Source organism: Sapajus apella, unplaced genomic scaffold, assembly GCF_009761245.1.
Source record: "Sapajus apella isolate SASKATOON/1434 unplaced genomic scaffold, GSC_monkey_1.0 scaffold15, whole genome shotgun sequence".
Taxonomy (NCBI): Eukaryota; Metazoa; Chordata; class Mammalia; order Primates; family Cebidae; genus Sapajus; species Sapajus apella.
Window position 1 is genome coordinate 25,473,575 of NW_022436955.1, and position 22,929 is coordinate 25,496,503.

At 41.3% G+C, this 22,929-nt stretch overlaps 2 long non-coding RNA genes across 2 annotated transcripts in view; both read right to left on the reverse strand.

Annotated features, from left to right (window-relative positions):
* The window catches only part of LOC116555363, a 785,279-nt gene that overhangs the window by 195,648 nt on the left and 566,702 nt on the right, over positions 1 to 22,929 (reverse strand). The window lies entirely within an intron of this gene.
* LOC116555368 lies at positions 1,458 to 11,109 on the reverse strand. The gene is made up of 2 exons (XR_004270504.1): positions 10,982 to 11,109; positions 1,458 to 1,498 (listed from the first exon to the last, which is right to left on the reverse strand). It is a non-coding gene; the product is annotated as an uncharacterized LOC116555368 (long non-coding RNA).

Below are 22,929 nucleotides of genomic sequence, written 5' to 3' on the forward strand. Positions count from 1 at the left end.
GCCTGCCAAGAGAAGAGTAAGAGAAAGAAGGGATGAAGAGAAAGAGAGAGGGAAGGGAACGAGGAGGCAGAAATGTCAAGGGCAGCAGTCCAGTGGATCCTCAAAGTCTTCCTCACTGTGCATTGATATTCCGTAACTACTACAACCAAGGTATGGGATTCACTGTAAATGATCAGAGCTTCGTTCTCTTCTTTCCTCTTTTTTCCTTTACCAGGAGCTCTGGAGATGATAGATGAAGTCTCCCATCTCAAACAGAACCCTCGAGACTTCTTGGCAGATCCAGGGAATGTGGACTGGTTTAGCATCCACAGTAACCACCACTGTTACCACGTTTCCCCCATCTGAGCATACTGGGATGGAAAAGCCAGTATTATCACCTGGAAGAGCTTAGTGGAAGGGAGCAATGTCAAATGATTACAGAGGTATGACCAAGGTCAGTTGGGTGTGACAAAAGGGAAGGAGTTGGTGAGCAGAGGGTGCATAAAGAAAACGAGAACACCTTGCTCACTGCGAAACTCTCTGTTCCGTTTCCTTTCCATAATGTGGAGGCCCTTTTTCTATTTTCCTTGGTAATTTCATGACAAAATATACTATGACAGTGCTCTGCAGTTTTCTCCCAGATAAAATAAAAAATAGCCATATAGTAAGATAAATACTTATAAAATACTAACATGATATATTTTTAATGGTAGTCATACTGACAGCCCAGTGGCTCTCCGCCATTGCTTCAGAGCAGAATGGAAAGAAAAAAAATTAGTCTAAGTGTTGATTTCCCTAATAGGCACTTTCTGGGGATAAGTGTTGTTGAAGCCAACACTTCTATTTGCATGACTCCAGTGTTGTTCGGAGAACAAGCAACTTGTTAAGCTTCTAGTCCAAAGTTTGGGAGAGCTCTGAGGATAGTGTGCTTCCCTAAAAGCCAACGATCCTCAAAGAGTGATCCCTGGACCTGAAGCATTAGCATTGCCCAAGACTGTATTAGAAATGCAGATTCTCAGAAGACACCCCAATTCTGTATTATGTTCCTATGGCTGCTGTAACAAATTACCACATATGTAGCAGTTCAAAGCAGCATAAAAGTATATGACCTTACAGTTCTGGAGGTCAGAATTCTGAAAAGGGTCTTACAATGCTAGAATCAAGTGGTCAGCAGAGCTGTGTTCATTCTGGAAACTCCAGGAGAGAATCCATCTGTTGCCTTTTCCAGCATCCAAAGGCCTGCATTCCTTTGCTATGGCAGCACCACTCCAATCTCCTCTTCCATTGTCACATCTTCTCTGATGGACCCTCCTGCCTTCCCCTCATAAGGCCTTCCTGATTATATTGAGCCTACCCAGATAGTCCAGGGGAATCTCTCGATCTCAAGATCCTTAATTTAATCACAACTGCAAAGTCCTTTTTGCCATGTAAGATAACATATTCACAGGTTTTGAGGATTCATGCACCATTGTCATTAAGGGCTGTATTAGTCCATTTTCACACTGCTATAAAGAAATACCTGAGTCCAAGTAACTTATAAAGAAAAGAGGAAAGAGGTTTCATTGGCTCACAGTTTCACAGGCTGTACAGGAAGCATGGATAGGAAGGCCTCAGGAAACTTACAATCTTGGCGGAAGGTAAAGAGGAAGCAGGCATATCTTCACATGGCCCGAGCAGGAGGAAGAGAGAGCGGTGTGGAGGCGCTACACTCTCTTTAAACAACCAGATCTCACAATAACTCACTCACTATCACTAGAACAGCACCAAAGAGGACATGCACTCCCATAATCCAATCACCTCCTACCAGGCCCCTCCTCCAACATTGGAGATCACAATTTGACATAAAATATGGTTGAGGATGTAGACCCAACTCATATCAAAGACCGTTGTCCTAAGGAGCACAGCTATTGAATCAGAGACAGGGTGGGAGCCAGCAACCTGTGTTGTAATGAGCTCTCCTGGTGACACACACCCACATGTGAGAATCTTTCCTCCAAGCCATGGAGTGACCAGGCAGTGGGGTGTGTGCTCAGGCTACAGAAGAAGTGGGGAAGACTCTTTGAAGACAGTGAGAAACATCAAGAGAACTGATACGAGAGTGTGGGATCTATTCTCCTCTACAGCTTCCCAAGGTTTGAAAACTCTGAGCCATCAGGAGAAGGTGCCAAATAGAGACCTCCATGGATCTGAGAACTGCATATCAGAGAGGCTTATATTGGGTTCCCCTAAGAAGGGCTTCCATATGATTTTGGATTTAACTGGGAGCAAAATAAACCACAAGGTGGCCTATTTAGCCAGAGAAAGATTGACAACCTCTCATGCCACCTTCACTGACAGAGTCCATTTGGGCTGCTGTAATAAAACACCATCAGCAGGATCGCTTCAAACAAGAGATTTGTTTCTCACCATTTTCAGGGAGTCCAAGATCAAGGTGCTGGCAGATTTGGTGTTTCGTAAGGGCCTGCTTCCTGGTTCATAGACTTTCATCTTCTCCTTGTACTCTTAGATGGTGGAACAGGTGAAGGATCTCTCTGGGATCTCTTAGACCACTGATGAAGGCAGAACCTCCCAGAGGCCCCACCTCTTAATTCCACTGCACTGAGGATTAGGTTTTAACATATTCATTTTGTTGGGACACAAACATTCAGACCTTAGTACCCATCATGACTCCTTTGGCTTTGGGTGGGAGTGAGGACATCTTGGAAAAGTCACTGGAGCTCCTCAGGAGAGTAGGGAACAGAGCTTGGAAGAATCAGGGCACCTGCATGTGGGTCGGGGAACACTGTAGAAGAGGTGTGGGGTGGGCAGACTTGAGCTGGGACCAAAGTGAGGATGATAAATCCCAACTGGAAGATGAGACAAATTCTCTTTTCCCAAATGCCAGGAAAACACACCAGCCCCTAGCCATCTAGATCCCGAGGAAAAGAGCAAAGAAAAGAGAAGGGGAAGGGAAGAGAATCTTGAATTTAGCTTCAAATTTATCTGTTTTAAACTAGAAGAGACAAGATCGCCTAAAAGCATTAATAAAGGTTCCAATCTATTTAACTTTAGAGCAATGCATACAGTTTCTCAGAAAACAAATAGACAAGTGTTACATAAAAATACCTCCATGCCTTGCCATATCTATACAGTAATCGATGTCCCTGAAACCAGTGAGAGCCAAGGGCAGAGTGAAGCCCTCCATACATGCATAATTCGTTGTATTCCTGGGGGGAGGCATGATGAAATGGTGGTTCAACAACAGGACTCCTGGCTAAAAGAATTTCCCCTTCCCCAGTCCTGCTGTCCTGCTCAAGGGTAGGATGCAAGGTGCCTTTAACACCTGGCTATATGGCATCAACCGCAAAACCCCATCCACCCCTCTTTTCCTCTTCCCTTTCTCTGTTTTCTCAATGATGTCAGCAGAAAAATGGACCATTCTCACAGCAGACCCAGGATAAGAGGGAGGAGTTAGGAAAAGCATCCAGTGAAAATATGATTTATTACATGGGGAGCAGATACAAGGCCTACAAATAAATCCTATTATATCATTGGAATAGAACATTAAATTTTATCAGTTTCATTACACTAGGGATAAAGACCATGTTCTGGAATGCCATTCTGGATGATGTAATTCTGAGAAAGAGAAATTCTATGCAAACAGCTCTGATGAGGTGGTTGTAATTCCTGCCTAGAAAAGTCCTTAGACCAGCCTACATACAATGCTCCACTCAGAGGTTTAGGACTCCTGAACACATCTGCTCTGGATGGGCTCAAAATAAAGTGTTTCTCTACTGATTTGTAGGCCAATATCTCCCCCTGAGATCTCCAAGATCACAGGTGGACATGGCAGAACTAGGTGGGTGTTTCTGAGTCCCAATACAATACCCAGCTCAGAATTCCACATCAAGAAATAGAAGCAAAAGGTAGAGAGAGATTGGGACAGAGGTGAAAGCTCATGATAGGCAGACCCCAATATGTTTGCAGGGTGAATTTGCTTACTCTCTTGTCTTCCCTGCCTTTCTTCTTTTTGGGATTTTAGTGAGACTGTCATTCACCACCACCACCACCACAGGGTGTAACCAGGGTGACCAACCATCCTATATCCTTGGCTCCAGTGATTAGTTCATGGTAGGCATGTCACCCAGGAAGGGCCAAAGATTTTTGGTGGGAGGATTATTAATAGGCACTGGGAGAAATGAACAGCTGCTGAACTATAATGTCCATGGTAACAACTGAAGCTTCTAGAGCCCACCAAGAACAGAGAGTCTGTTAGAGAATGAAGCCAGGACAGAGGAAAATGGAGCAGAACAATGAGGAAAAATCCAGGTCTAATGACATAGTTTGAACCCCTCAATATAGCCATACCTGCAGACCTACCCTTTGGATTGATTTCCGAATTGTGTGAACCAATACATTTTCTTTGAACTATTTCAAGCTGAACTTCTATTTTTTTGGCAACAAAATTAATTCTGGCAAATATACACTGTCGAAACAGATTTAGTAAAGAATGAGGAATAAGATAATGCTTAACAGAGAAAATGGGCAATGTTTCAATGTTCTAGGGGAGAAAGAAAGTGACAAGACTAAGCATGAAAAGAGAGAAAGTGGTTAGGGTGGGTGATTTTACCATTTAGTGGCCCTCTCCCATTGAAAAGCAACTTTTCTGTTAAAATTTACTTAGGGGTCTCATCCCCAAAGTCTATGATCACAGTCTCTCTGGAGCAAGATGAAACAAGATCCTTACTGAGCCTCAAGGTGGAAATGAAAGATTTTAGCTGACTACTGGCAATCTTAGATAATTGGGCTCATGCTTGGCTAAGTTAACAGCATAAGGTACATTGTGTCTAGCACAGTAAGACAGTAAAACTTATTTACATATTGCAAAATATATTGATGACTAAAGTGAGACTCCCAGTCTACCATGGGAATCAGGATGATCAGCAAATAAACTCAAAGGATTTGTTGTGAATTATTTGTTCCTCTCAGGTAGTTCCATCTGTGTGAAGATGTTCTGGCTACCAGGTAATTGCCCAGATAATTTTATTACACAGATATTTTGTTTAGGTCCATTTTCCATTCCTTCTCCTATTTTGATTACAGGTAATGATTCACTGCTGGACACAACATCACCCCTCTCTTTGGCATTGCCCTGTGCTCTCTCTCCTGATTGTCAGATATGAACTAATTCCACATAGAGAAGGTCCTAAATAGAAACATGTTGTTTCTTGGTCTGGGTAGGGTTTATGTTGGCAAGGCTTAAATGTTCAGGCAAGAAATTTACATTGACAAACAAAAAGCACACACTTCCATGTTGAGTTGCAAAATAGGTCTGAAAATTATATGAGGTCTGAAATAGGTCTGAAAAATAGGTCTGAAAAATCCAAGGTGAGTTGCAAAATAAGTCTGAAAATTATATGAGAGCTAGGCCATGGCAATGCTGGGTAATTTGGAGAGGGTGTGGCCATGCAGCATCGACTTACTTTCCTACTTGGGGGTCATTGCTCAGATGTGAGATATTGATGGGAAGCAGCAATTTTCATCCAACCATAGAAGGCACAAGGTCTACATCCTGCCTCTGCCAGTATTTTGTCTCTAGGACTTGGAAATATGAACAAACATATGACCCTTTTAGGGAATGGAATGTCCACATGAAGGCTGAGGCTGACAGTCTCCCACAAATAGAAGGTGTGTCTCCCATTTCTTGGTCCTTTAAAGACACTTGGCTTCCCCCAATCCAACTTTTTAAGCTCCGTCCTCGAAGCTTGCCTTGATGATGCGAATCATATATACATTAAAAAATACTCTTCTTTTGGTAAAAGACAGAATTCGGTTCACGTTACTTGCAAACACAGCATTCTCAAATATATCAGCAGCATCATTATCGTTTTGGTCATCAGCACAGTGTTTTCAAACGCTTAGTGCTAACACTCAGCCCCATGTCTACACGGGTCCTCAGGATGAATGGCTCCCAGAAGGGCTCACTCTCTAAAAGGCCCTGCGTGTGACAGCAATGGCACCTGCATTTCCCCTTGTGCACCCTCCCAGTTTCCCTTCCCTCCCCGCTCTCTGGCCAGGACTCTGTTCCATCTGCTGGGGATGAGGTGGGTTAGGGCGCTGTGTTAACAGAACTTGTGGGAACCCAAGGCAGCTCTCCTTATTTTCAGGTCAAGGAACTACTTACCCTTCCCCAGGCCCCAAGTGTACTAGATGAATTCTGTTCTTGTGTTTGTGTTTTGAATCCTGGTTAATATTGCTCCAAACGTCACATTCTTGGTGGCAGATCAACAAGGCAGTACGCCATGGGCATTTTGGAGTCACATGCTGTTATGGTCTGAATGTATCCCCCCTAAATCCACGTGTCAAAATCCTCACCCTCAATGTGATGGTATTAGGAGGTGGGGCCATCGGGAGGTGATTAGTTGTGAGGATGCAGTCGTTGGGATGAGGTTAGTGCTGTCACAAGAGAAGACAGGCAGAGCCTGCATTTTTCCCTTCACCTTGTGAGGACCCGACAGGAAGATGGCCGTCTGCAAACGAAGAAGTGGGCTCTCAATGCACACTGGGTCTGCCGGCACCTTGATCTCAGAATTCCAGGTTCCAGAAGTGTAAGAAATAAGTGTTTGTCTTTCAAGCCGCTCAGTCTAGGGTAATTTGTTACAGAAGCATGAACTGAATAAGACACAAAGACTTGGGTTCAAATCTCGGGCTTGCTGTCTAACAGCTGGGTGACCTTAAGCAAGCAAGCTGCTCAACTTCACTGCATCTTAAGGCTTCTTCTTCTTCTTTTTTTTTTTTTTTTTTAACTCTAAAAACAGAGGCAGTGGTAATGATAATCTCATAAAGTGATTGTGAGGTTTAACTATGATGATAATACTAAGGGTTCAGCCAGTGCCTGGCATTTAATAAGGGCTCCATGAACGTGGTAGTAGTAGTCATACTTTTCTTCTTTTGTATCTGAATGAAGACCATGTCACTTTGGTGTGTCCTTTCCAGGTTGAGGCCAGATGGTGAGAAGGCAGACATGGCTCTGAATCTGTACCCAGGACTTCAGGAACAGCCTAATCCAAATGGGGCCTTTTACTGTTGGCTGGCTGATGCTTCTCCCGCCCACTAGGTCACGGGGGAATCTCTTATCAAGTTGGTGCAAAATTTACTGTGGTTTTGGCCATTACTTTTTTTTTTTAATGGCTAAAACTGCAATTACTTTTTCACCAACCTAATATGAACAAACAATGAGGCTTACAGTTCCTATCCCTCCTGATAAAAATCCCTACTGCCTGTTTTTTTTATTTTTGAAGATAACAATCACTGATGACTTTCTACATGCCAGGAACTCTGTTGAGCAATTTCACAGTCATCCCCCCTTATCCATGGGGAGTATGTTCCATACTCCCAGTGAATGCCTGAAACAGGCAGTAGTACAGAACCTCTAGACACTTTTTGAAGTTGGAGGTGCAACAGCAAAACTATCACGAGTTTCTTTTTCCTTCTTCACCATTTCACAAACAGAATGTTTGTTCTCTCAACAACCTCGGTGCACCATTTTGTTCTTTCCTTATTGAGAACTTTCATTTTTTTACACAGAGGAAGCACTTCACCGCTTCTCTGCGGCGCGTCCGAATTGCCCACAACACCACTCTTGCTTATTGTTACGTGCTGGGGCCATTGTTAATAAAATAGGGGGTGTTTTGAACACAAGCTCTGCAGCACAGCAAGCATTGATCTCATCCGTGAGATGATACTAAGGGACTAGTGGGTGGGGCGCGTCGACAGGGTGAAAATACTAGACAGAGGGATGAATCCCCCCTGCGCAGGGCAGGGTAGAACGGAGTCAGACTTCATTATACTCCTCAGAATAGGATGCAATTTAAAACTTAAGAATTGTTTATTTCTGGACTGTTCCATTTAATACTTTCAGACCATGGTAGACCTCAGGTACCTGAAAGCACAGAAACTGAAACTGCGAATAACGGGCAACGGTACTTGGATGTACCAATGCAATCCTTACAATGACTCTGTGAAGTAGGTACTATTCTCATCTCAATTTTTAGAAAATGGAACAGACTTAGAAAGTTAACTTATCCAAAGTCACACACCTAGGACATAGTGGAGTTGAGCAAAACTTTTAATCCGAACTCGTTCAACTTCAGTTTTTAAAAAGCAGGAATTATGCAATTATACAATTATGCAAAATTTCTTTTTGAAGTCAGCTTCCTGGGTTCAGGTCACAGTTCTGCCACTGATGAGCTATGAGACCTTGAGGATCTTATTTGATTCTTTCCTAGTGCCTTAGAACCGTCATTTATAAAGTGGAGAGGATAATGATGATGATGATGATGATTTTTTTTCTTTTTTTTTTGAGATGGAGTCTTGCTCTGTCACACAGGCTGGAGTGCAGTGTCATGATCTTGGCTCACTGCAGCCTCCCCATCCCAGGTTCAAGTGATTCTCTCACCTCAGCCTCCGGAGTAGCTGGGATTACAGGTGCCTGCCACCACACCCAGCTAATTTTTGTATTTTTAACAGAGATGGAGTTTCACCATGTTGGCCAGGGTGGTCTCGAACTCCTGACCTCAAGGGATCTGCCTGCCTTGGCCTCCCAAAGTGCTGGAATTACAGGTATGAGCCACCACACCCGGCCAAGAGAATGATTATTAATAGTAGCGGCCTCATGGAACGATTATAATCTTAAATAAGTTAATCCATATTAAATACTTAGAACTTATTTGGCTCTAGAAGGCACACAATACATTGTTATTCATATGGTTAATTATAGGGTGCTCTAGTAATGGTGGGAGAAAAACTAAAACATGAGTGGAAAGCATTAGGGAAGAGGTTGCGATGTGGAGAAGGCTTTGGACTATGCAAAGTTTTATTTAAGCTTACTTCTTTGAGCTGGGCTTGAAGCAATATATCATTTCCTTATATAATGCTGGTAGAGTTTCATCAGGTCACTAAATGATTCTGAAAGGCAACATGATCTTTCTGATCAGTAGATAACTGGGTGGTCCAAGCATGCACTGATCACACACAAGCATTTCTTCCTGCAGGGTTGGGTCCCTGGCATGGAGGGCCTGGGATGAGGCACACAGGTCAAGCCTGTGTATGCCACATCCTTAGACCCCTCTCTTCCACTGGACCCCAGGCCAGGAAGGGAAAACTCATGACTTTCATGTTTCCTCCCTCCTTCTTCCGCAGGGTCAAGAAATAATTTTCAAAAAATGATAAAATCTTATACCAATAAACAATGAACATACATCCAAGTTTCATTTAACTTATTAATGAGAGAACAAGCAGGACGGCAAAGCTGGCCTCGGAGAGGAAATGAGAAGTTGATATATAAAATAGAGCGTCCTTTAAAAAATAATGCTAGAATTAGATTGCTAAATTAGATATAAAACTACAGAAAAGATTTAACTTCTGTGAAGCAATGTAATCGTCATCTGGGGTTAGGCTCTATCCTGGTCAGAAATTATTTGCATCTCTACTGGATAAAAGTAACAGGCACTCCATTACCCTCAGCAAACTAACAAAGGACCGGAAAACCAAACACCACATGTTCTCACTTATGAATGGGAGCTGAACAATGAGAACACATGGACGCAGGGAGGGAACAACACATACTGGGGCCTGTCAGGAGGTGGGGTGTGGAGAGGGAGGGCATTAGGAAAAATAGCTAACGCATGCTGGGCTTAATACCGAGCTGATGGGTTGATAGGTGCAGCAAACCACTATTGCACACATTTACCTATGTAACAAACCTGCACATCCTGCACATGTATCTTAGAACTTAAAAATTTAAAAAATTGAAAAGTAATTGGCACTCTATTAGTTTTCTCCAAGTTAGTAGCTACCTTTACAGAACTGGGACGATATGTAAGTTGCACAGAAAGCAAAGTCACATTTTCTGAGAGTCAGGTTGTCCTTACATGTCCTGGCATTGTTTACATGATACTAAAAACCCTACACGTATTTCTTTTTTTGCCTTGGTTCCAAATTTTGGCTGATTTTTTCATAATAATTACCAGGGTAGCGATTGCTAAGCGACCAGGAAACTCTTTTCTACTGACCCTAGTTATGGCCTTAGACTCCTTCAGCATTGTACACCATAGAGCCATCACCAGCTAATGACAATTCATGTAAGAAACGAAACTGACTTACCATCCAGCCCTTAATGACAACAGGGCATTGGTTTAGTAGTTCCAGACAGCTTCTTTTATTTGTTTATTTATTTACTTCTTTTTATTATACTTTAAGTTCTGGGGTACATGTGCAGAACATGCAGGTTTGTTACATAGGTATACATGCACCATAGTGGTTTGCTGCATCCATCACTCCATCATCTACATTAGGTATTTCTCCTAATGCTCTCCCTCGCCTATTCCTCCACCCCCTGCTTTCTCTCCCGCCAGTTCCCCAGCCCCTCCCTGTGTCCATGTGTTCTCATTGTTCAACACTCACTTATGAGTGAGAACATGGAGTGTTTGGTTTTCTGTTCTTGTGTCAGTTTGCTGAGAATGATGGTTTCTAGCTTTATCCATGTCCCTGCAAAGGACATGAACTAATCCTTTCTTATGGCTGCATAGTATTCTATAGTGTATATGTGCCACATTTTCTTTATCCAATCTATCATTGATGGGCATCCGGGCTGATTCCAAGTCTTTGCTATTGTGAACAGTGCCACAATAAACATATGTGTGCATGTGCCAGAGAGCTTCTTTCATGGCTGGCTGAGGCTATTCTGATGACTCTGTTAGAGCTCCAACGTAGCCATCAGAAAAGACCAAGAGAAGCATCAGCTCTCATTGAAGAACAGCCAGAGGTCAAAGGAAGCTCTCTCTTTTGTATCCTAGAACGAATTTCACTCTTTCTAAGTCAGGGTTTCATATATAAGCTGCATGATTTCAGAGCCCTTTATCTCACATGCTGATGGGTTCTTTTAATTAAAGCGTAGGGGGTTGATGTTAAATGTGTGAGGAGCTCCAAAGGTGTATTAGTCATGCTGCTAATAAAAACATACCCGAGACTGAGTAATTTATAAGGTAAAGAAGTTCAATAAACTCACAGTTCTACACAGCTTGGGAGGCCTCACAATCATGGCAGCAGATGATGGAAGATCAAAGGGATGTCTTACATGGTGGCAGGCAAGAAGAAAGATAAAAGTCAAGCAAAAGGGGAAACCCCTTATAAGACCATCAGATCTTGTGAGACTTACTCACTACCAACAGCATGGGGGAAACTACCACCATGATTCAGTTATCCTCCACTAGGTTCTTCCTACAACATGTGGGAATCTTGGGAGCTACAATTCAAGATGAGATTTGGGTGGGGACACAACCAAACCACAGCAGAGGAGAGGCAAGATTTATTCTTAGTTACATCGGGTGCTGCTAGTGACCTTGGAGTGATATATGGTCCATCCACCCAGTAAATGGACCTGTTATTCAAGAAAAAATGAGAAGATGAGGACCCAGGAGAAGAAATCATCCTCCATTCATTCCAAGGCATTCATTGGCACGTGCTATGCACCAAGTTTTACTGAAATCTATTGGGAGGTGTCAGAAAGTCTCTCCTCCTGAGAAGGATCATGAAACCTCCTGGTGCCACATGTACCAAATTTCCTAACTAAGGAAATTTCCTAAATTTCCAAGGTCAGTGTGCCCCTTCTAATAAAGGCATGTTCATCTGCCAGAAGGGAGAAGACGTAAGTGGTGTGTCAGTGCCTTTTGTTGAGATGCTCTTTCTTATAATAATGCAATGTTGAAATTTTCAAATTTTCCTGTTTGAAAATTACTGTGGACATTTATATGTTTTTGAAAAATTGGAAAAAAGATGGCTCATCAGTGTTTCAAATAAGGTAAAAGTACACTAATTCAGTGTCATCATGAATCTTTTCTTTCTATCCTGAGTGAAATGATAAAAGGGACAGAACATTCTCCCTCTCAGGACTGCTGTGAATGGGCAGTTGAAGAAAAGCACAAAGAGGCAGAGAGGATAACACCTGGCATCATAATTGCTGTGCAGCAAAAGAAGAGGGCAACATCCTGACCCAACCCTATATCGTGCTGTCCTGTGACTTCTGCTTCATTGTAATTGAGAGTGAGATTCCTGCCTTGGTTAAAGATGGGAGACGGCCCCACTTTGGTAAATCATAAAGCAGCAGCACTGGGTGAATTGCTCGAGAAGGTCAGAGTGGGTTCAGAACAAAGACAATACCACCCCTTTCTCCCAGAACTCACTTTGTAGTGGACAGGAATGTACTTTCCTCAAACTCCTGAGGATCAGTGTCCACCATGACAGTGAGAACAAGTGCGTGTCAACCAGGGAAACATCCCAAGATTGGAGGTAAAAAGATTTTTACAAAGATATACCATGCAAAACTGATTTTAAAAAAGTTCGTATTTGGACTTTGCCTTCATTACTTCTTTATTTTGATGGGGATATGTACACACAATAATTGCTCACCAAAATGGTCTTTTTTTGTTGTTGTTGTCATGTTGCAAGTCATTTTGGGCTATCGTCTTTAGTAAACTAACATAGGAACAGAAAACCAAACAACACTGTATGTTCTCACTGATAAGTAGGAGCTAACTGGTAAGAACTTATAAACACAAGGAAGGAAACAGCAGACACTGGGGCCTACTTGAGGGGGAGGGTGAGAGAAGGGAGAGGAGCAGAAAAGATAGCTATTAGGTATTGAGCTTAATATCTGGGTGATATAATAGTATGTACCGTGACACGTGCTTATCTATGTAACAAACCTTCACATGTATCCCCAAACCTAAAATAAAAATTGAAAAAAAAGGAAAAATTGAAAAAAAGAAAAAAAAATTGGTATAGCTATACTCATACCAGCCAAAGTAGACGCTAAGGGATGAAGCATTTCATAACTTCATTATGCCTGTAATCCCAGCTACATGGGAGGCTGAGTCAGGAGAATTGCTTAAACCTGAGATAGTGCCACTGAACTCCAACTTGGGTGACAGAGCAAGACTCCATCTCAAATAAATAAATAAGTAAATAAATAAATTAACAAATAAATGTCAGAATAGTAGTTATTTGGGTGGAGGGGAATCTTCAGTAGAAGCTGACTTGAGGTGGCCTCAGGAAGGCTGGCCATGTTCTGCTTTTTTTTTGTTTCAAGTTCAGACGTTGGTTACACCAGTGTGCTTGCTTTGTGAAAATTCATTGAGGCTTACACTATGATTTACATACTTCAATAAAACATTTATAAAGGAGGGAATCACTGTCCATAGAATTTCATGGAATTTAAAACTTTCAGGGTCTCTGTGCTGACATGACAGCAATATTATCAGATCTGTTTCTCCAGTGGAGATTTTGACTTAGTTCTCTATTATAAGCAAGTGTTGAGTTCAGATAACACCAACCCACTCGGGTTTGGTCAGCCAGTAATATGGGTACTCCTAAATTATAAAGAGTTTTCAGACACTGGGGCTGGTAACGGGGAGGGGAAAAGAGAATGATGTACACGGTTGTATGAATACAGAAAAGGAACGTCTCAAACTACAACTGTGTTCCATTCTTGGAAGATTGCCTTAAATACTCCTAATACCATTAACAGGGTATGTGCCATGTGCTGCCTGCAAAGCTCTGTGCTCAGTAATCCCATGGGCCTCTCCGGGAGGTAGGCGGTGGGTGTCCCCATTTCACACCTAAGAGAGTCAAGTGTGTTCATGCCCACGCTGATGTGCCCTTCACTGGTGGCTGCAAGTATCCACGCATGGCTGCTGGATTTCTCACTGTGGGAGTTCCAGAGTTGCATAGATGTAATGATACTTGAAAGGCTCATATGCACTGTAGACAATCGTCATAACGTCTGACTCACTTGTATGGATGGCCATTTACTCAGATTGCCTCATGGCAATGAGAACATAGAGACTGAACCCAGGTGTCACATGCACAAGTACATTTCAAGATGCAAGGCTGAAAAAGGTTCTGAAACAGGATATGGTACTGAACAATAACTGATAATAGTAAAGACTCATGAGCACTTCTGCTGGGCTCTGTCCAACCTGTTTTTCACATATTAATTCATTCACTCGTCAGGATATGAACTAACACAAAGTATAAAGTGGATACTTTATAATTAGCCCTGTTTTTAAAAGTTAAAGTACTTACTTTGGAATCAGTGCAGATCACACGCAGTTATGCAATATAATACAGAGAGATCCCTTGTGCCCAGGATGCAGTTTCCCCCAGTGGTAATATCTTGCAAAACTCTGGCACAGTCTCACATCCAGGAAATTGGCACTTATACAGTCAAGATATAGAACACTTCCATCACTACAAGGGTCCCTCAGGGTCTTTTACACTCACACCAACCATGTTTCTGTGTCTCTAACCCTGGCAACCACCCATCTGTCCCCCAGTTTTCGAATTGTGTCAGTTATGGAATATTATATTAATGGAATCGATTGAGGATCTGAGCCCATGGGACTGGCATTTTTCGCTCAGCATGAATACTTAGAGATTCATCCAATTTGTTGCATCAGTCCCATTTTATGGTGAGGAAAATCGAGGCACAAAGAGATTGTGTATCTTGCCTTAGGTCATATCATTAGTAAGTGGGGAAGTTGAAATGTGAGCCCAAGAGATCTCTGGAGCTGGAACCATGCTCTTAGCAACTCTGTTATTCTGCCTCTTTGCAACCGTTTATATTTCTTACCATTGATAACTGTCAAAAAACCAAAACCAAAGCCAAAAAAAAAAAGAAGTGTTAAAACTACTAGTTTTGAAGACACTCTGTTAGTGTCCCAGGGCTGCTATAATGAAGCACCACAAACCTGGTGGTTCAAAACAACAGAAATTTATTTCTGGAGGTTAGAAGTCTGAAATAAAGGTGTCTTCAGGGCCATGCCATTGGAAATCTCTAGGGTGGGATCCCTCCTTGCCACCCAGCTGCAGTGGACACTGGCCAGCCTTGTCATTCCAGGAATTGCGGTGGCATCTATCCAATCTCCACCTCTGCTTGCTTTCTTTTTTCTTTTTTTTTTTTTTTTTTGAGATGGAGTCTCGCTCTGTCTCCCAGGCTGGAGTGCAGCGGGGACATCTCAGCTCACTGCAGTCTCTGCCTTCCCAGCTCAATGATTCTCTACCTCAGCCTCCCGAGTAGCTAGGGTTACAGGCATGTGCCACAATGCCCAGCTAATTTTTGTATTTTTAGTAGAGAGAGTTTCATCATGTTTGCCAGGCTGGTCTTGAACACCTGGCCTCAGGTGATCCATCAGCCTCAGCCTCCCAAAGTTCTGGAATGACAGGTATGAGCCGCCACGCCTGGCCTCCACCTCTGCTTTCACATTATGTTCTTTCCTCTGTGTCTGTATGTCTTTGTGTCCAGATTTCCCCTTTCTATGTCCAATCACTGGATTGACACCCACCCTGCTCCAGTATGCCCTCGTTTTAACTTAATTATATCTGCAAAGACCCCATTTCCAAATAAGGTCACATCCACAGGATCTGAGTCCATGTGTAGAGACACTTCCTCAAACACCAAACAACTTGATCTTAAGAGAGCACTTCTGATCAGTGCTCAGTAGATTTTTCTAAATAGAGAAAAATAAGTCTGGGCTTCAGTGATAGATTTAGGTTCAGATCTGGCTGGGCTATGTATCAACTGTGGGTTGGGGGCAAATAATGTTTGCAAAACCTCTTCATCTACAAAAGACAGAGGACTGAGTGAGAAAACACATTGAAAACATCCATTCAGAGTGTCCAGTACATCACAGGCACTTAATCAATGTTATTTTCTTCTCCTGCTGACTAGGTTATCAACTGACACACTATTTCTTCCTAACAAACACACAACAATAAGCCTCTTCTGCTCACAGGTCTGTGGGGTTAGGCGGCTAGGTGGCTCTGTTGGTCTTGGCTGGGCTCACTGGCATATCTGGGGTAGACTGATTGTTGGCTGAGGTAGGTTGGCCTCAGCAGGAACAACGGGGATCACTCAGTTCTGCTTCTCATAGCTCTTATTTTCCAGAAGTTCAGCCTGGGCATTACGTCATGGCAATGGCAGAGGGGTGAGGGAGAACAAGTGGATTCACGCAAGGCCTCTTGGTGTCTAGGCTGAAAGCTGGCACCCCCATATGATCATCATATTCTATTGTTCAAAGCAAGTCAAGAGACATCCTGCCTCTTCAGTGATAGGAGCTGCAAAGTCACATGGCAAAGGGCATGTATGCAGCAAAAGGTCAAGAACTGGGGTGACTAATTCAATCAGTCTACTATTGTTTAGTGGTTTGACTTTCCTATGGCTTAGAGGATGGAATTCCTGAATGGGCACTTTGCCAAATGAGTGACCACATCATCCAATAGCTTCCCGGCATGATAACAGTAAACTCCTTGGCAATAGTACCTAGGTTTAGGGAATCAAGGGCTATTTCTGTAAGTTCTTCGATGTTTTCCAGCTGGTTTGGGAAGTCATCCCACATGTGGACCCAGCAGGTTACTTGGCCTGAATGAGAATGAAATAAAGGAAAGGGAACACTTGAAAGGGAAGACTTTGGAATTGGAGGTGTGGAGATTAGTTAGTAGTCCAACTATTTGCCAATGAGGAGGCCCACATCACTAATAAATTGATTTGAAATTTTATTTTATATTATTTTTTATTTTAATAGTTTTTTTTGGAATAGGTGGTGTTTGTTTATATGGATAAGGTCTCCATATAAGTGGTGATTTTCTGAGATTTTGGTGCATCCCTTACCCAATGTATAATATTTTATTACTCATCCTCCTTCCACCTTTCCCCCTGCATCCCCAAAGTCAGGGGGAAATGTGGGAGGAAGGTGAGGAATGAAATATTACACATCGGGTAATGGGTATATTATTCTTATGCCTTTGTGTCCTCACAGCTTACCTCCCACTTATAAGTGAGAACGTACAATGTTAGGTTTTCCATTCCTGAGTTACTTCACTTAGAATAACGATCTCCAATTCTATCCAGGTTGCTGTGAATATCATCATTTTTTTTATAGCTGAGTAGTATTTCGTTATACACACACACACACACACACACACACACACACACACACACACACATATGTAAATACATTTTCTTTATCCACTCAATTGACAGGCATTTGAGTTGGTTCCATATTTTTGCAATTGCAAACTGTGCCGCTATAAGCATGGGTGTGCAGGTATCTTTTTCCTATGATGACTTCTTTGATTTGAAATTTTAAAGAACCCACTATGTGCTAGTTACAATTCTGGGAAGGTGGTGTGGGGGGTGGGTCATAACAATTAACTAGATACAGTCCTTACTCTCAGGGATTATAGCAGACGTAAGTAACATCACCTACACTGTCCGTAGAGTAACCACCAGCTGCATGTGGCTGTGAGGCACTTCCAGTGTGGTTGGTGCTGAACAAGATATGCTGTAAAGTCTAAAATTCAACCTGGATTTGGTTGACTTAGTACAAAAATAAAGAAGAATGTAAAATGCTCAATAACTTTTTGTATTGAAAATTCAATATAATGATAGTCACACCAATTATCATCACATGCTCATTGAAACGCCAGCATTCTGGATATATTGGGCTAAATGAAATATATTATCAAAATTAATTTCACTTTCCTTTTTAAATCTGTGGCTACTTGAAAATTTAAAATGACGTGTGTGGCTCACAGTATATTTCTAGTGAACAGTAATGTACTAGAACTTCTACAACGCAGTGTGGCAGTAAGCGCAGCAGTGAAAAGCCCACACTCTGAATCCAGACTGCCCCAGAGATAAGCTTTAAGTCTTGGTTGTTCCGCTTGCTGGCTGTGTGATCTCAGGCAAGTTACTCAATCCCTCTGTGCTTCATTGTTCTTATCTGAAGAATTGAGTAATAATACACCTGCCTTATCAAAAGAGCTGTTACAAATCTTAAATGAGTGCATGCATGTAAAATTGTTAGAACTGAGCCTGCCTTGTGTACATGGTAGTTATTATTAAGAATGCAATCAGTGCTAAGATGTGGCAAGCGGCAGGCCATCTAATCCAACCAGTGAGTCAGAGACGGCTTCCTGGAGGTAACATATAGAGGGGCGCTTGAAGCAAGAACAGGTGCCAGCTGCACGAAGGCTACTGGGCAAGAGAAGAGGGAAGCGGAGGGGACAGCATTTGTGGAAAGCCTCAGATACAAGCTTTGGTGTGTTGTAAGCCACAAATTGCTTGGTGGAACTTGGAATTTAAGGAGGTAAGTGTGAGCTTGGCAAAGGTCATACCATGAAAGGCTTGAAAGCCATGGTTAAGGAGTTAGGCTCAAGCCTGAGAGCTTTCAATATTGAATTTGTGGGAAGGAACAGAGTTTCATGGAACACCCAGGAAAAGAACAGGAAATTCCTACTACTGAGATAATATCCAGCCAGCTATTAACATACAGTCATGAGTCCTTTAATGACAGGGATATGTTCTGAAAAATGCATCGTTAGGCTATTTTGTTGTGCACACATTGTAGAGTGCACTTACCCAAACCTTGGTGGAATAGCCAACTACATTCTTAGGCTGGATGGGATAGCCAATTGCTGCTAGGCTACAAACCTGTACAGAATGTTGCTACACTGAATACTATGGGCAACTGTAATCCATTGGTCAGTATTTGTGCATCTAAACATAGAGAAGGTAATGTGTTACAACTTTACAACAGCTATGACATCATTAGGCAGTAGGAATTTTTCAGATCCATTGTGATCTTATGGGACCACTGTCATATATGTGGTTCGTTATTCACCAAAAACATTATTATCATGTACATGACTGTATCTCTATCCCTATCTATCTCTTTCTAGCTCTATCTGTGTCTCTGTTTTTATCTCTAGCTCCATCCCTATCTCTATCTTTATCTCTCACCAGCTTTTCAGGCTTTTCCTTATTGTAGGATTCTGCCTCTCAACCTTGAAACATGCTCAGGTCTCCCACTCTAAAACAAACTTCCTTTGAAGCCATTCCCTCCACCAGCCTAGAAAAAGCAGTGTTCAATTCAGCTTAATAAATGTTCACTGAGAATCTACTATGTGCCAGGAACTAGGCTCTACATGAATGATAAAACAATGAATAAGAATGACTAGGTCTCTGACCTTTTTGAGTCTACAGGCTAGAGGGGAATAATCAATAAAACAGTAAACAAATACACTAACAAGTACATACCATTTTCAATAATTGCTGGCAAAGAAATAAACTGGAAAACATGAGAAAGAATCAAAGAAGACTTGCTTGTGTAGAGTAGTGTGTTGGGTACCTATGACCTTCACAATGCTGTGTGACAAGCCATTCCAAAATTTAATAGCTTCAAAAGCAACCATTTATTCTCACATATCTGCAAATCTGTTGTTGAGGATGTGTTCAGCCTGGCAGTTCTGCTTTAAGCTGTGGGTTGGGCTCATTTGGTTTGGGGTGGCTTCACTCACCTGTGATTCCTTCTGGGGAGTAGGCTGAAGGTGTAGTGGCTACCCAGCAGAAGCTCTTCTCGTGGGAAGAGCATAAGTACAAAAGGAAAGTGAAAACACATGATGCCTCCTAAGACGTAAAGTTAGAACCTGCACACTGTCCCTTCCACCTAGATTCCATTAGCCAAAGCATGTCACATGGCCAATCCCCAACCCAGAGACAGGAAAGTAAGCTCCACCCATAGCAAGGATGTGGAGGTAGGCAGGGGGTAAGGAACCGAGGCCTAAAATTTAACCTACCATGAATGGTTATGGAGGACCTCTTTGAGGAAGCAACATTTAGGCTGAGAACAAAGGTTGATAAGAAATCAGATGTAACCATTTCTAATAAAGATTTTTAAAATTAAGTAATATTGGCTGGACGTGGTAGCTTACACCTATAATCTCAGCACTTTGGGAGGCTGAGGCAGGCAGACCATGAGGTCAGGAGTTCGAGACCAGCCTGGCCAACATGGTGAAACCCTGTCTCTACTAAAAATACAAAAATTATCTGGGCATGGTGACAAACACCTGTAATTCCAGCTACTCCAGAGGCTGAGGCAGGAGAATCACTTGAACCCAGGAGGCAGAGGTTGCAGTGAGCCAAGGTCATGCCACTGCACTCTAGCCTGAGCAACAGAGCAAGATTCCATCTCAAAAAAAATTAAGTCATATTTTAGATATAATACACACACACATGCACGCATTTTAAGTATTATCGCTAAATGAGTTTTGAGAAATGCTTATACCTGCCTGGCCTACATAAGTGAGAGTAGGGGTCAAGGTTCACTGTTTTTTAAGATAAGGGTACTCAGTTGTTCCTACACCATTTGTTAAAAAGACTTACCCACCAAATTGCTGTGATAACTTTTTAAAAAAATTACTGACCATATAGATGTGGTTGTATATCTGGACTCTTATATTCCATTCATCTATTTGTCTATTCTATGCCATGCTATGTGCTTTTGTTTATTATTTTTTCCTCTTTTTCTTTTATTGGATGAATTAAGTTTTCTTTGACCTTCTACTTTTAACTTAACCATAATCTATTTCAATTCCTTTAGTGGTCACTCAAAATTTTAACATGTACATTTAATGTTATATTTTTAAAAATTGTATCTATATAAACTTGCATTTTAGGTCTCCCTTTAAATAAAATGAGGACCTTAGCACAATTTAACCCCTTAAAATGCTCCCCTCCTGTCTTCTGTGTTTTTTTTTTCTGGTATTATTTTTAAAACCAAATAATTGTGGTGTTTATAATCAATGCATATTTAGATATACATTTAGATTCTCCAACCAATTTTTGCTGATTTCTGTTCTCAGTAATGCTTCTTGCATGACACAACTCTCTTTATTTTCCTACACCCACTCTTTAATACTTCTTACAGAAGCAGTCTGGGAAGAGTCACAGGTCTTGGTCTCTGCGTTTGTGAAAACAAGTTTCAACCCAAAATTCTGTACCCAAATGAACTATCATCAAGGGTGATTCCATTTCAAAACATGGGTTCAAGGTCCAGCTCCTAAAGGATTTACATATCTAGATACTCACATGGGCCACAAGATTTTTATTTCTGCTTACTCCTATGGCTAAAATCCTCCATGGCCACTTGTCTGTTGCTTTCAGATTTGGCTATACATTTTTAAACTTGAGACGTATTCTGCACTTTTTTAGATCTCCATTGTGAGCAGGTATTTTTAGAATTAGAAACAACACTAACCAGGCCGAGGATACAATAAGTACATAATGCTATCAAAGGTTTAGAGAGAAGGCCATGTGATTGTGATTGTAGCATAGTGAGGAAGAGCTTGTAGATGGGGAGACAGGCCAGGATCACACAGGGTCAGGATGAGGAGTTTGGAGTTTCTTCTCAGTGTAATGGAAACCCATAGAAATATTTTAAGCAGAGAAATGGCATGATCAATTTCCAGATTTATAAAGCACAGTAATTTGGCATTTACTGCTTGCTTTCTCATTCTCTTTAATTATCCAGCTTCTGAGAATCTGTAATTTTACTTTCATATACATATGTCTGTTTCCACAGCCTCTAAGCATTTACATTTCAAGAGTGCTTTCCACAATATAAATAAGTTTCCACTATTAGTCTTCAGACAGTAAGAAATAAAGTCAAAGCACTGGCTTCACCCTGGGTTATAAATTGCATGACTCATAGGAAACAAAAATGTAATTTGCATTTGATTCGGCCAAGTTTTTGTTAAATTAAAATATATCAAGTAATTATTCAAGAAATGCACTACAAGAACAAAAAGAGAGATGGAGCAGAGATACTTAGATTAAAAGAGAATTAAAAGAAATATCAACCAGTCGCAATGCAGAGACCTTATTTGCATCATGATTTTTAAAAAACTGTAAAGAAATAACTTTTCTTTCTTTATTATTTATTTCTTTATTAGATAAATAAGTTAGATAATTAAAAAGTTTCATGCTTATTGGATATTTTTTGATAAGAAATTGTTAATTACTGTAGATGTGATAATAATACTGTGATGATTATTTAAGAGCCCTTCTCTTTTAAACATGTATAGTGAAATAGTTTCAGATAAAACCATATGACATCTGGGATTTTATTTAAAACAATGTGGAGTGGGATATGTGGGTGGAGGCAGAAATATAACAAGATGATGATGAGTAGATAATTTTTGAAGCCTAGAAGATGGATATATGGAAATTTATGATAGTCGTAGTTTTTCTACTATTTTACAGGTTTAAAATTTTCAATGATATATATTTTTAAATATTAAAAGCAATTTAAAGCATTCAGTAAGAAAATACTAATTTAATTAATCTGAACTTACAGATAAAAATGTCTGTAATATTTCCCCTTTCTAATGATTCTCTTCTTGATTTCATGTATTAATCATCCATCCCCAACTACCCATCCATTTATTCCATCCATCTGCCTGTGCTTTTACCTGTCTATTGATCTGTCTGTCTGTCTATCCATTCTTACATTACCAACAACAATTATTCAAATGTCTGGTTCAGAGTTGCTGTCTTGATTTGAGTTTTCCCAGAAGCAGACCCTGAGATGAGGATTTAAGTGTCACCAGTTTATATGGAGGTGTAGGAAAAATTTGGAAAGGAGTAAGGAGGATAGAAAGCAGTCTTCTGAGCTGCCTTATCAAGCAGGTCAGCACTGAGGGCAACTACAGTTTAATCGCTAGGAAAATCCTATGAAGTGGTGTTAAACACACATCTCAGAATGGCTCCACCTGATGGGATGTTTTGATATCAGTTGGGTTGGTAATCGGTTGAGGGCTATTCCCAGAAAAGGTTAAGTCTCTAGCCATCTACGAGTCTGGATCAGATCTTTAGAGAGGGCACATTAGGGATGAGAACCTCGTTGTTCCTTCTGATGGCTCCTTCCTCCTTTCTTTCTTTTGGTTTATTTGTATTGTTCCCTGCTTCCCCTCTCTTTCTTCTTTCCTTTCCTTCTGTCTTCCTCCCTTTTCCATTCATTTCTTTATTTTTCTGTTTACTTTTCAGCAAGAAAATAAAGAATAAACTAGGCAACA